This window comes from Lactuca sativa, chromosome 5 (genome assembly GCF_002870075.4).
Source record: "Lactuca sativa cultivar Salinas chromosome 5, Lsat_Salinas_v11, whole genome shotgun sequence".
In the NCBI taxonomy this organism is placed as follows: Eukaryota; Viridiplantae; Streptophyta; class Magnoliopsida; order Asterales; family Asteraceae; genus Lactuca; species Lactuca sativa.
Genome location: NC_056627.2, coordinates 232,651,585 through 232,667,164, shown reverse-complemented (window position 1 = coordinate 232,667,164; position 15,580 = coordinate 232,651,585).

Sequence of the window (15,580 nt, the reverse complement as noted above, 5' to 3'; positions counted from 1 at the left end):
TTATTAATTAAGAGATTTTTTTAGTTATATAAATCTTAATCATTGATTTAAATAAATATGTGAAATTATATCATTTTATATTTTTTATTAATTTTATTTTAATTTTTATTTTAATGTTATTAATTTAATATGATTAGATTGAAAATTTGAAATAGAAAATCGAATTGACAAGTATTAATTTGGAGATATAATATGGTAACACATGACAAAAACAAATTAAATATGCATTAATTAGTAGGCCTAATAGGGTGACACGTGTCAAAAAGATAATAAAATTAATCTTTTACAAGTTTTGAGACCCATATATTACAAGGGTTAATTTAAAAAAGAGAAAATTAAATATAAATGTTTAAATATTTGAAAACTTCGAATTTATAAAAAAAATAAGAAAAATAATAAATTATTATAATGAAAATGTTTTTTTTATTTTTTAAATTTAAACAGATAATTTAAATAAATAATTAAAAAACTAATGAACTTTAATTTTGAGAATTTTGAAATTAAAAGAAAAGTTCATTAATGACATTGATATTCATTTATTACTACATTTATTGCAATTATTACATTGAAATATTATGTGGAATTTAAAAAAATAAAAAAATTATAAAATAACATATGAAAAAAAAATTAATTCAAAATAACCACAAAATAACATTTGACAAATTGAATAAAAATATGACAAGTGACAAAAAAAACCTTCATTTATTAAATCATATATTAGAATAGGGATATCTAAACCATTCATTTCATAAGGGTAAATTAGTAAAATTATATTAGAAGTAAATTGTAACATGTTAAAATTAAATTCATAATTTCCTTAAATTTAGCAACAATTAATGTAGTTACCTAATAAAAAAATTGATTTTTTTCTTGATAATCTACTCTAATAAATGAAAGTTTTTTTGCCACTTGTCACACTCTTATTTAATTTGTCAAATGTCATTTTCTGGTTTTTTGAATTAACAAGAAATATGAAAGTTCAATACATATCGATTGAAGGCAAACGGACAACAAGCTGCGCCGCTAGCCCTTTCTGGATGGCAAAACAAATTCTTTTGAAAACAACATTTATGGATCTAGGAGATATGACATTAGAATGCATGACCCGTTGGACTCTATTAAGGAGCTCCACTGCCTCTGGTGCGAGAAAACCAAATGTATCGAATGCAAAAGGAACAAACGCGTGTTAATTTTGTCTACATGCATTATCGTGCTTTACAACTTTGCCCGCAGCGGCTTTCAAAGCGGCATGCCCAGCTGCGAAACCTCCGCTCCCCAAACCAACGAGAGGAGAGACACCAGTAAGATCTACACACGCATGCTTCCCTCCTATCCATCCAAAGACCAAAATGTCAGCCGGTCTAAGTGTGGACCTGCCATCCTGCGGGTCCGTCAAAAAGTTCACTGGCGCTTCTTTCTTCACATAAATACCAGCACGCCGACAAGCATCAAAGAGAACATCTCGAACCACATCATGTCTATACTTGAGACCAGGGAGCTCTCTACAATGAACCGCGTGTTCCCCAAAGGTATCCAAACATGCCTTGCGACAAACTGGGCATATCTCATCAATTGGGAATATGGGAATCATGAGGCAGTAACGAAGGATAGTTCGGTACTCCACAGGAGATATATGCTGGCCAAGACCATCAATAGGGATAGTTAGTAGAAAATCCTGAGCATGAGGCGCCTCGCAGACACTCAAAGACTGCTTTCTGTCTGACAGTCATGTCAAAGTTGACTTCCATATCTTGGAAGATTTTGCTAAAAAGGGCACACGCCAAAGCTTTTTGGGATTTAGGGGGGGCGGTGTCCTTATTAGTGAAATCGCTACAGTCAAATCCCGGAATCGTATCACGGAGACGAGTCATAGCACACAGGTAATCCGATTTCATACCACATATGCCACTGTCACGTAAGATGTGGTCTTGTATTGCCCAATATTGGGCCCTCGAGGCTACAAATGCGTAGGAGGAAACCTCGTAGGCTGAGTACAAACCCAAACCACCAAAGCGAATAGGTAAGGAAGCCAAGAACCACTGAATGTCTCCAAAGAAGGGGCCTCCACATACCACCGTATCCTCGATAGACCTGCGCAGTCCCTTGTCAAAGAATAACGGCGCCTCTTCTATGTGTACCGGCTGACATGTCCTTAAACCAAAGAAAAGTTTTGCAATGCCCATACACGATCGAAGCAAAAGGAGCTCACTCTGCGGGTCACAGTTGTGGAAGAAGGCCCATCAAATCAACAGCATTGACCGCTCTCTTCATGTCCAGCCCGCTAATAAACCCCGCATCTCTGCTAACAGCACCCCCAAGGAGTTTCACCCCCAAAGAAGGTCTCCCTATCTCCGTAGGGAATAAATCAGCACGAAGCTTCCTACCATCACACGAGGGCCAAAAATTCTCCGTTTTCTTGATGTTCAACTCAAGACCCAAACCTGGGCCATGCAACCGAATTATGTTCAGCACTCTAGCCACCTCCTCTGAATCCCCAATGACAGTCCCATCATCTAGGTACCAAGCATGGAGAAGGAGCTTACAATTGTCTCTAAGTTTTTCTATTTCTTTAAATTTCATATAATATTTTAAAGTAATAATTGCAATAAATGTAGTAATAAATAGATATGAATTTAACTAATGAACTTACCTTTTAATTTTAAAATTCTTAAAATTAAAGCTCATTGGTTTTTTGTTTATTTATTTAAATTGTTTATTTAAATTTAAAAGATAAAAAAAAAAACAAAACTTCAATATAATTATAAACATTAATAAACAAAACACCGTGTATAGAGAATCAAGAATAATATAATATATACAAAAACTATATTCATAAATAATTTAAGAAAAAAAAACACATTGCCACAATTGCCTTCATTGAATATACAAAAATAAATAAATAAATAAAAACAATTAAATACCCAAAAACTGTATTCATAAATGATTTAAACAAAAAAAATACATCGCCACAATTGCCTTCTTTAAAATAATAATAATAATAATAATAATCCAAACGAATATAACATTATTAAAATATAAAGGAGATACCACATACCAAATTTATTACTACCTCCGTCCCAAATTGATAGTCCACTATTGACTTTTGAAGTCTTTTTTCTTAAACTTTGACCTTAAATATTTTTGTGTTTGATAGATAATACTTGATTCAAAATAAATGAATGAATTGTATTTTAAATGTTTTTTCATTGTTATAAGTTTTATCAAGTAATATATAACACAAATAAAAATATTTAAGGTCAAAGTTGAAGAAAAAAAACTTCAAAAGTCAAAAGTGGACTATCAATTTGGGACGGAGGGAGTATATACTTTCAATCTTTAATAAAAATATATTTAAACCGTTTTTCAAGTGACATTTGAACATCAATTGGCATTATCAATCCTTTTTCGAGTTCACACCTATATTCATAAGTATAAAACATAAGCATGTTTACATATTACCATATACTAATACTAATTTATGAATGAATTATTATTTGGTTCATGTTTACATATAATCATTTATCATATAAACCTTTACAAATGAAGCATTGTTTTCAGCTTAGTATATAATCATTTATGAAACTAGCAAATATTAATGGTTAAATGGACAATAAATTAGTTGCATATTAGTGTATAATCACTTATGAAACACTATTTGCATATTAGTGTATAATAATCACTTATTGATGCCCTATTTGGATGTGTTTACTTATAATCATTCAAATGAACACTAATAGGTATTTGCAAAACTGAATTAATGGTCAAAATAACATGAAATTAAGGTTAACAGAAATATTATCTAATAGGCAAACCTACTAGAAGGAAATTTGGAAAATGAGTTACGTGTAAAAATCTATTTTAATAAATGAAGTTTTTTTTGCCACTTTTTCACACTCTCATTTAATTTGCCAAATGTCATTTTCTGGTTTTTTGAATTAATATTTTTTCACATGTCATTTTATAAATTTTTCTATTTTTTTAAATTTCACATAATATTTTAAAGTAATAATTGCAATAAATGTAGTGATAAATGGATATGAATTTAATTAGTGAACTTACATTTTAATTTTAAAATTCTTAAAATTAAAGCTCATTGGTTTTTTTGTTTATTTATTTAAATTGTTTGTTTAAATTTAAAAGATAAAAAACATATACATTATAATAACTCATTATTTTTCTTATTTCTTCTAAATTTAAAGTTTTCAAATATTTAGACATTTATATATATATTTTTTAAATTAACTCATGTAATACATGGATCTAACAACTAGTGAATTATAAAACATTATTTTATTAGTTCTTTTGTTAAATTAAAAATAAAAATAATTTATTTTTTGTATCACGTTATTCATGATTCCATTCCTAAATGATTAAATCAAAATGTATTCATATATTTATTGAATTAATTTTTTAACTAAATTTATTTGAGATGAAAAATTGAAAGATACGTATACTCATAAACGAATACATCTATCAATAGAAAAATGAATAAACTACTATGTAAAGATAAAAAAAAAACAAAAATTCAATATAATTATAAACATTAATAAACAAAACACCGTGTGTATAGAGAACCAAGAATAATATATATATATATATATATATATATATATATATATATATATATATATATATATATATATATATATATATATATATATATATATATATATATTCATAAATAATTTAAGAAAAAAAAACACATTGCCACAATTGCCTTCATTGAATATACAAAAATAAATAAATAAATAAAAACAATTAAATACTCAAAAACTGTATTCATAAATGATTTAAACAACAAAATACATCGCCACAATTGCCTTCTTTAAAAAATAATAATAATAATAATAATAATAATAATAATAATAATAGCCAAACGAATATAACATTATTAAAATATAAAGGAGATACCACATACCAAATTTATTATATACTTTCAATATTTAATAAAAATATATTTAAACCGTTTTTCAAGTGACATTTGAACATCAATTGGCATTATCAATCCTTTTTCGAGTTCACACCTATATTCATAAGTATAAAACATAGGCAAGGTTACATATTACCATATACTAATACTAATTTGTGAATGAATCATTATTTGGTTCATGTTTACATATAATCATTTATCATATAAACCTTTACAAATGAAGCATTATTTTCAGCTTAGTGTATAATCATTTATGAAACTAGCAAATATTAATGGTTAAATGGATAATAAATTAGTTTCATATTAGTGTATACTCACTTATGAAACACTATTTGCATATTAGTGTATAATAATCACTTATTGATGCCCTATTTGGATGTGTTTACGTATAATCATTCAAATGAACATTAATAGGTATTTGCAAAGCTGAATTAATGGTCAAAATAACAAGAAACTAAGGTTAACAGAAATATTATCTAATAGACAAAACTACTAGGAGGAAATTTGGAAAATGAGTTAGGTGTAAAATTACTACCAAAATATAAAAACCAGTAAAACTGGAATTAGCTTAAGAGAAAAATAGGAGACATATTGAATTAAATAACAATTAATATATAACTTTTAGTCACATTTGATGAACTGAATACATAACGTGATGCCAGCTGCTTGAAATAACGAAAATTTAAATAATTATGGAGTAAGAACTATCAATTTACTAATAAAGTTATACGAAGTAATTATGAGGCGAAATGATGTTAATGTTATGAACACATTTATTTTTTACTAATGGAAATAATGCTAATTGATGTCAAAGGGAGTTCTAATAAATTACAAATTAAAAACAATGTCAAATTGCCAATGTTGTATAACATGAAGATGCAAGGACCAATAAAAGCTTACACGAAGAAAGATCAAGAACCGGTTATCAGTACAATAGAAAAGTTTTGGGGCGTAATTGGAGATAATTGACGAAGATAGTGATGCCGTCTACAAAGTTTTTGGGTAGTGGTTGATGGCGCTTGGATTGGCGTTACGGAGAGAGCGCCGATTTCAGATCATACATACTTATAAAGCTAGCATTTTTTCTTGAATCTCATGCATTTGAAACCCTCATTCTTTTTTTCTTTCACCACATTCATTTGAAACTCCCATGACTTTTCAATTTCTTTATAGTAATAATTATAATTTGGTAATTAGGTTAAATAAATATCAAATATAAAGTGTATTCATATATAAACTAAATTTCAATATTACAATCATATCTTTAATTCTACTTATAAAATTATATTTTTTAACTTTTAACATATTATACTTAATTTATTAGTTTTAATATATTGTTGGATGTAAACCATTATCATTGTAAAGGTATAATTTTTGAATAATTTGTATAAAATACTTAAATTATTAATTAAAATATAATATTATAGGCTCAACTTAAATATAAATTTTATTTAACTTAAACAACCCAAAGATTATTTTATAAATAGTTAAAAGTGATAAATTGTAGTGTCTTTCTAATAATGATTGTAAGTTGGTTAATAAGGTTAAATAAATATCAAACCTAAAGTGTAATCATAAATAGACTAAATTTCAATTTTAAAATAATATATTTACTTCTATTTATAAAGTTATGTCTTTAAATTTTAACATATTATACTTAATTTATTAGATTTAAAATGTTGTTGCATGTAAACCATTATCAGTTTAAAGCTACAATTTTTGAACAGTTTTGACAAAATACTTAAATTGTTAATTTAAATATAACATTACAATGTCAACTTAAATATAAATTTCATTTCTACTAAAAAAACCAAATAATATTTTGTAAATAGTGAAAATTGATAAATGCAAAAACTAAATTGTAATATTAGTTTAACTAAAATATTTCCTAAATATATTTATATAATCGTTAAAAAATTTCAAATAAGTAACTTAAAATAACTTATAATAACAATAGTTAAAAATAACTCTATATAAATGATTATATTGTTACCTTTAAAATCAAAAAATAATGTTTGATGTTTTAAATAATTATAATAATAGAAATTAAAACATTATGCAAATAAATTTTAAAAAATTAGTTAAAAATAACAACTATAAATAATAGTAAATAATATATAATATTTAATTCTATTGATGTGTAACTCGCGAGTAGAAGTCATTCAAACGATTGAGATTATTAAGTTATAATAGATTTATATATTATCATATAATTCAAAATAATCAATATATTATATCAAATTAATATACGAATTATTATATCAAATTTAACAACAACGTTAATGTTATATTTTAAAAAATATATATTTGTAAAGACTTCAACTATATAGGTGTTTCTGTGCATTACAATGTCAACTCAAATATAAATTTCAGTTCCATTTAAAAAAACTAAAGAATATTTTGTAAATAGTTAAAAGTGATAAATTGCAGTGATAAAAGCAAAAACTAAATTGTAATTTCAATTTAACTAAAATATTTCTTAAATATCTTTTTATAATCGTTAAAAGTTTTCAAATAAGTAACTTAAAATAACTTACAATAACAATAGTTAAAAACAACTCTATATAAATGATTATATTGTTAGCTTTAAAATAAAAAAACAATGTTTGATGTTTTAAATAATTATAATGATAGAAATTAAAACATTAAGCAAATAAGTTTTAAAAAATTAATTAACAATAAAAACAACTATAAATAACATCAAATCATATATTATATTTATTTTTATTCATGTGTAACTTGCGGGTAGAAGTCATTCAAACGATTGAGATTATGAAGTTATAATAAATGTATATATTATCATATAATTCAAAATAATCAATATATTATATCAATTTAGTATATACAAATTATTATATCAAATTTAACAACGTTATTGTTATATTTAAAAAATCATATATTTGTAAAGACTTCAACTATATAGGTGTTTCTTCGCAACGCGCGGACATTCGCCTAGTGGTATGGTAAAGCCGGTTGTTTGTAAGAACTAAAAAGGCATAACGTTTTTGCTACGTAGGGATGAAGGCGACGGTTTTGGTTTATTTGACTGAAACCCTAAATTAAAAATAGAGAGATTAACGGATCAAATATTGGTTAGGCTTTTTTTTGTGGAAACCATGGAAGTTGAAATTCTTTCGTTATCTTTTCTGTTAATTAAATAACTAAAATTTGATACTAATACTTTCAAAATTTACATAAATGACACATTATTAATGACTTTCATTCTAATATTTATATGGTTTATATGTATTCTCGCATTCTCTTTCATTTGTTATCGATTTAAGTTACATCAAACATAATAAATAGACAAATTTATGCCATTGATCTTTATAGTTTGTTAAAATAGTCCAATTCAATACAACTATCAATACATTTATTTGTTTGGTCCCCATGATTTCAATTTTTATGTAGTTGGTCTTTTAGAAATCTAAAATCACTATTTCATAACTTTTTGTTTAGTTTATATATTATTTTTAACTGATCTTTAATTAAAAAGACCATAACTCATCCCACCGACTCCAACTAAGAATCTATTAGATTAAATGTTATCTTAATAGGTTTTAATACATAATTTTTTTTTCAACAAATACATTAATAAAATACCTAGTTTATCTTAAACCATTTTAAAACCATCAAAGATCATTTTACATAAGTTAGAATAATATTAAAACAATCATACTGTGTTTTAGAATAACAATCTTTGGAACCTTTGAACACGCATGAAATTGGGGTGTTGAAGTAGATGGCAATTGTTTTGGTCCAAAATCAACTAGATGGATATCAACCAAATTGCATGAGAGACTGTGGTGTTGTTATTAATATGAATATGGAATTAAGATCAAAATAACACTGATGGTTTACAAGGAAAGTCATTGATCCTTGCTAGGATCTCCGATATAAAACTTTAAGGGGTGATAATGATTACCTTCCTTGTATGATCTTATTAATTTGAACGTATATTACAGAGATGAACTTGATAATATGATTACAAATTATAAAGTAAGTCTAAATGAGTAAGTTGTTAGTTTATTGTGCCCATTGTGTGAGTTTTACAAGTGTATTTATATTCTAGGTTAATTAACTACAGATCTGAGATTTCCAGGATCCCGTTGAACATGTATTTGCAACGTGTTTTGACTTGGTATTCCCAGATTTTAAGCCTGGTTGGATTGGTTTAAGGATCCTTAGATATCTTTGAAATTCGAGATCCTAGATAGGATTGAGGATCTTTGTAACATCTCGAAATTCAGGTATATCTATTTAACCCTTCTTCCTTTCCAAGTTGTCAAGTTTAGCCCCTAAAGGAAAAAACTATGGCCATTGAGTACGTTGGGCGTACTGAAGAGTAAGTTGCATGTACTCATGCGCTTAGTTTGGACGCGGACTCGCCTAGGTACACTGGGAGTACCAAGGGTCACGTTGGGCGTAGCGGGCCCAGATGTAAACCCTAATTGTGGCTTGTGCACTATAAAAGGAATGATAAGGCCTTTACCCCAGCCACCATATTTCAGTGAGTGAAACCCTAAGAGAGCAAAAACCCGTTATAAGCTTGTGTATGTGTTCTTAAGCTTGAAAGTGCCATTTCAAGGTGGTGAAGGAGAAGAGGAGGCCATTATAGGAGCTAGAAGTTGGTGGACAAGAGTAGATCCGAGTTCTATAGAGGTTGGAGCTTCTTTTAGAGGTAAAAAGCTCAAAGCTTTCCTTATCATTTTTGATTTGTGCTTCATGGACCAATTTTTAGGGTTTTTGGTCCCAAGGTGGAGACTTTATGAGCAAATGGTCTCCATAAGCTTAGATCTGCCATATTTTAGAGTAATATGAGTTATAGGTTCATAAAAATCCAATCTTGGACGTGAATATTAAGTCATGCATGAGATATTGGTTTAATGTGGAAAGAGGAAAGGAGTTTAGAGTGATTGGTTTACAGCAATGCAAAGGCTTAAAGGTTTCAACTTTATGGATTAAGCGACGTTAGAAAAGTCAGATCTGGAGTTTGAGTATATGTCTTAACCGTTTAAGACCAAAAATCCATAAATGCATGAAACTGAGACTTACGTTGGGCGTAAATCTCAGTACGCGCAGCATAAGGGTCTGAGACCCCGATTTTGGATCGCCGGAGTACGCCCCATGTACAAGAGCTGGTACACGCCGTGTACTGCCCCCTGTTGACTTTCGTTGACTTTTAGGGTTTTAGTCAACATTTGGACTTTTGGGTCAAAGGAGGGGTAAAATGGTCTTTAACGCTTTTGTGGGATTGTAGAAAGGGATTTAATCTAGTCTTTGAGAGCCATTATTTATTTGAGGATATTGTGTATGTGATTAGGCAAGGGCTAGATTAGTATATTCGTGTGTGAGATTATCCGAGTTACCCGAGGTGAGTCTTCTCACTATACATTACCTAGAGTGGTATCTATGTGTAGAGCGGAGGTTCTTGTGTGCTATGTGTACGTATGAGATTATGTGCATTGTGATATATGTATGTTATGTGTTGTATAGATTGGATCGGAGGGTCCAACGATATAGACCGGACCGAAGGGTCCAACGATACAGATCAGACCAAAGGGTCCAACGAGCTATGACTGGACCAAAGGGTCCAACGAGATACGGGATTGGAGGGTCCCTCCGAGACACATCGACCGGAGGGTCGTACTGTAGCCTCGAGTAGCGTATGTGTTGTATGTGGTATTTTGGGGAACTCACTAAGCATTTATGCTTACTGTGTTGTGTGTTATGTGTTTCAGGTACCAGTGAGGATCGCGGGAAGGCGCCGACATGAGTCGTACACACTGAGGGATTTTATATATTGAGATCTTGGGATTTGTTCTATTCGGATAATATATGAAACATTGAATTCTTGGGATTTCTTTATGAATGAAATTACGTGTTTAAAATGAAAAAAAAAATTGTTTTGAAAATTTACGTTGTTACAAGTTGGTATCAGAGCCTTGGTTTGAGGGATTCGGATGCACCTTCAGGCGTATCTGAACGCAAACTGAGGATTTGAGAATTTTTTCATAATAAAACAATCTTTCTAAAAGAGTAAAAGGTTTTGAAACGAGCAGAACAGAGCAGTGTGTACGATCAGCCAGCGTCCGAACGGTGATTTCCCAAAATACCCTTACATTATGTGTTATAAGATATGATATGATATGTTATGCATGCTAGAGTAGGCTAGGTATTCATATTAGGACCAGAGTGGCCTGATAATAGAACTTAGCCTAAACTATCCTCCAGAGGTCAATTAAGTCAACTCTGGTCAAGGTCCTGGTCAAAGTCAACCTTCCAGTTGACTCGACTTGCCGAGTTGTTCTACCAACTCACCGAGTCCATGCTCCTCAAATCCCAAACAACCCCGACTCCACTCGTTGAGTCTAGCGAGAACTCAATGAGTTCTCCTTCATCTAACACTTCGGGACTATCTTCAACCGACTCACCAAGTTGTTCTACAACTCGCCGAGTCCATCTTCATCGGCTAAGGAGATTGCCTTGGAGTCACCGAGTTCCTCCTTGAACTCGTCGAGTACCATGATCTTCATGTCTATCACGGGCACAGACTGGCTAAGTCCTTCTCTAACCCCACTCACTGATCCGACTCATAAACATAAGGGTTTAGGTTTTGCGACCCGACTCACTGAGTCCATGAGTTGACTTGCCGAGTCCTCCTTGTGACAACTCTATTATTTCAATTTCAGTCTATTACAACACTTCCAACTCATAGATTTGGACTCCTTATGCTAGCATTGCATGTAAAGTTGCTAACTTTACATGCATGCAAGGTGTTATGAGGCTAGAACACCCTAATCTAACTACAATGGAGGTCTTAGTCATGAAAGGAAGCCATAGCTGAGTAAAGCTTCTCACCCAGAGCTTCTAGAGCTCAAAAATGCTTAGATCTAATCTCTATTCATCCTCAAAGGCTCAATATTCAGGTTAGCCTTGGAAATGGTCCCAAAAGTGACAAGATACTAGCAAAGAAGGGGATCTAGATGATTAATAGCCAAGGTATGAGCTTCATACCTTCAAATGATCTGAGATGACATCCAAACTCTGGATCTATACTCCATTCCTTGCTCCTTTCTCCTTCAACCTTCAAGATGCACTCAAAAGGGACCTTAATCTTCTCACATAAGCTCAAGAATGAAGTTGGGTGGCTAAGGTTTCGTCTCTGGACAACAGAGGCTACAAAAATGAAACCCTAGAAATGAGAATGAGATGCTTAAATAGGGTGCCAAGTCCCGAAATTAGGGTTTGCCAACCCATACCAGACACGCCGAGTCAGTCTCCCCGACTCGCTAAGTTGGTTACTTAATCTGCGACACCGGTCACGCTCCGACTCGTCGAGTTCCTCCTTGGACTCGACGAGTTGACTCCTTTGACTTAGGGCTTTTCTTTCCTTTCCTGGTCTTCCTAATTCTGAGTGTTACAACTCTCCCCCACTTAAACTAGAATTTCTCCTAGAAGTCCGCTACGACCAACTGTCCTGCAATCCGTTCTCATCACCCTTTCCTAATGAATATAACTCCGGCCGACCACTTCCATGGAACTTCCGCCCGGTCACTCAGAATAAAATTAGTTCTTGTAGCTAATCACCTCGAGTGCACTCTAATTCTCAACAATCCTAAGAACACACCTTACCCAACTGACCATCCATCTGGTACTCCCCAAGTACTTATGATGAACATCTTAGGGGCTCACCCTCTTTTCCTTGTGCGTTTTCTGGCTCCCCCAAGGCAACTCCTCATAACTAACCATCTCCCCTGCCACTGCGAAGAACATAACTTTCACGCTATCCATTACTCCAGCCATTTAAATTAGATTTCATCCTCGAAATCATTCCTTACCATTCCTTACATGCTAACTACTCCAGATTCCCAATATAACAACAAAATTCATAGATCCAATTATCCCTGCGATCCACTTATACTTGACCTTAACTCAGATAATCGTGCTATGAGTGACTTGCCACTCCCCAAACTATCCATGAAAAATCCAAAATACCATTACCGTTGGAGACCCAACACTGTCTGAAACACTGATCTGCCTGGAAACACTAAACTGCCTAAACATTAAACTGCCTGAACACTGATTGCCTGAAACACTAAACTGTCTGAACACTGAACTGCCTGAACACTGAAATGCCTGGAACACTGAACTACCTGAAACAGCATGTTGCTACATGGCTGCTTTCCAACATCTCTCGTGACCATCCTGGTCTCAATTCATTCGTCAGCCATCTGAAATATCGGGTTCCAACCCGACTGCGGAGCCAAAGGACTCCCTATTTTAGTGGCCTCACATGACCTCCGAACAAAACCTCCCCTGGAAATAGTTGCCACTAGTTATTATGTCACTGAGGCTCTAACAACCTCCTGATCCAACCGATCGGGTCCGAGGGTCAAATCCTGATGTTACCAACCCGCGGCTAAAAGTGATTGCTACATGACCAATTGTAGCCTTATATAATAAGTAACCTGAAGTAATCCATTGCTTCGTCAATCTCAAAACTGCAGTGGCATTCCTACAGTCTTATCACTGGCTCAACTAGGTCTAATCCATCCAGATAATTCCGAAATCCACTTCGTAGATTTCCACATCCTTATTGCTACGCCCGAACTGGGGGGCTAATGTTCCTTCTGCATCTTAACAACGCGCTCATGCTGTCTACCAGCCAAGTGTATTCTACGGCTACGCCCACAGTCTCACAACACTCTAGCACTACCTAACTGCTAGTGAATGCTACGACTACACCTGCAGACTTACAACACTCTGACACTCTCTGGCCGCTAGTGAATGCTACGACTACACCCGCAGACTTACAATACTGTAACACTATCTGGCTGATAGTGAATGCTACGGCTACACCCACAGAATTACAACACTCTAACACTATCTGGCTGCTAGTGAATGCTACGGCTACACCTGCAGACTTACAACAATCAAACACTATCTGGCTGCTAGTGAATGCTACGACTACGCCCGCAGACTTACAACACTCTAACACTATCTCATTCGCTGGTTACTGATCCGAACGCATCCGACGACGGGTATACATACGACCTATCATTCAAGACTGAACCCAGGTCCTGACTGGAATCCCCAACCTGATTCTCTAAGGCTTGCTGGCAAACATTACGGGAATGCGATCTCATTACTGGCAAGTTTTTCCAAACTTCCATCTCACACTATCCTCAAACCACACAGCTGCCTAGGCTGTCTTCCTTTCTGATAAGGATGCAAAATTTATCCCAATTTCAATACTGCTCTTACTTCTGAATCCTTGGATGATTCTCCCCCACTTTGATTCAACTAACGTCTTACAACACACAATGCTAGAAGGATCCTCAATCCTTCTTACCATTCTATGCCCAATATGTTGAAAACCATGTTTGCCATTGCTAGTGTGTCACTACTAACCAATCCAAAAGATCACACCACTTCCAAGAATGTGAATACATCTCCGGTGATAACCTACTAGACCCAGGAAGCTCTAAATCTCAATTGGAGACCTCGAAAATTCCCACTGTATCACGACCTCTATCTTAGCTGGAACGACTAGAATACCCTTTTGATTGGCAAGGTACCCAATAAATTGCACCTCACACAAACAGAACTCATATTTGGAGTACCTTGTAAAAAGTCTCTAGCACCTCCCTCAGGTGCTCCTCGTGTTGGAATATAACCGATCTATTCCCGAACGACACCTTCCCGAAGGTAGTGAGATACTACCGAGTCTTACTCATACTTGCTACAGTTACTGTATCCGTAGTAACCTGCTCTACTGGGGATGACCTCTAACTATCATTCCAAATCCAAGATATGCAGATGCCATATGACTCACTTGCAAGTAGGTAATATAATATTCCAATATATGTACCTACTAAATCGGTGCAGTAACATAACAACAACATCATAAATAATAATTGACAGGAAGGTAAAAGATACGTACCTCCAACATCCCGTGCTGCTCGAATCCTTGCTAAAATCAACCAGAATGCTTTGCTCCGAGCCGTGGGCACCCTTGCCCGACCCTGACATCTGTTGGTGGTTCTTGAAGTCACAGGGGCTGGAGCTATCACCTGCCCTGCTGAACACAAACTCAGACAGTGGGCCTTCTTGTGGCCTCTCCGACTGCAATGGAAACATATTGGGTCAAGTCCTTGGGCGATGGTAACAGTACAATCACTGCTAAAATGACCAGTCCGGCCGCACTTGAAACAACCAGGATCACCACCTCTACTACTCCTACACGCACCCTCGTGCATCCTGCCACACTTACCGCATCGGCTGTGACCCTGGAAGTCTCTCGATCTCGAACTCGACCCTTTGGTTCTTTTACCCGAACCTGTGGGCCACTGAACCTCATCCGATTTCCTCTTCCTTTCTGACTCCTGGTAAATCTCTCGCTCCTGCGTTACCCTATCAATCGTCTGAACAACCGTTGTCTAATCCTGGAGCTTCTTAGTCAACCTATCAGTGGCACTCGCGACGATGTCGGGTAGCTCCTCGCGAACGACTCGTGAAACCTCTGCAACAACCCAATCATGCAGAGAACTCTCCTGGGGACAAGGTGCCCCACTCACTCCCGACCCCTGATGGCAAGAGCTAAAAATGCGATCCCCCTCCCTGATGGGTCCCTGGGATCCATCAGAT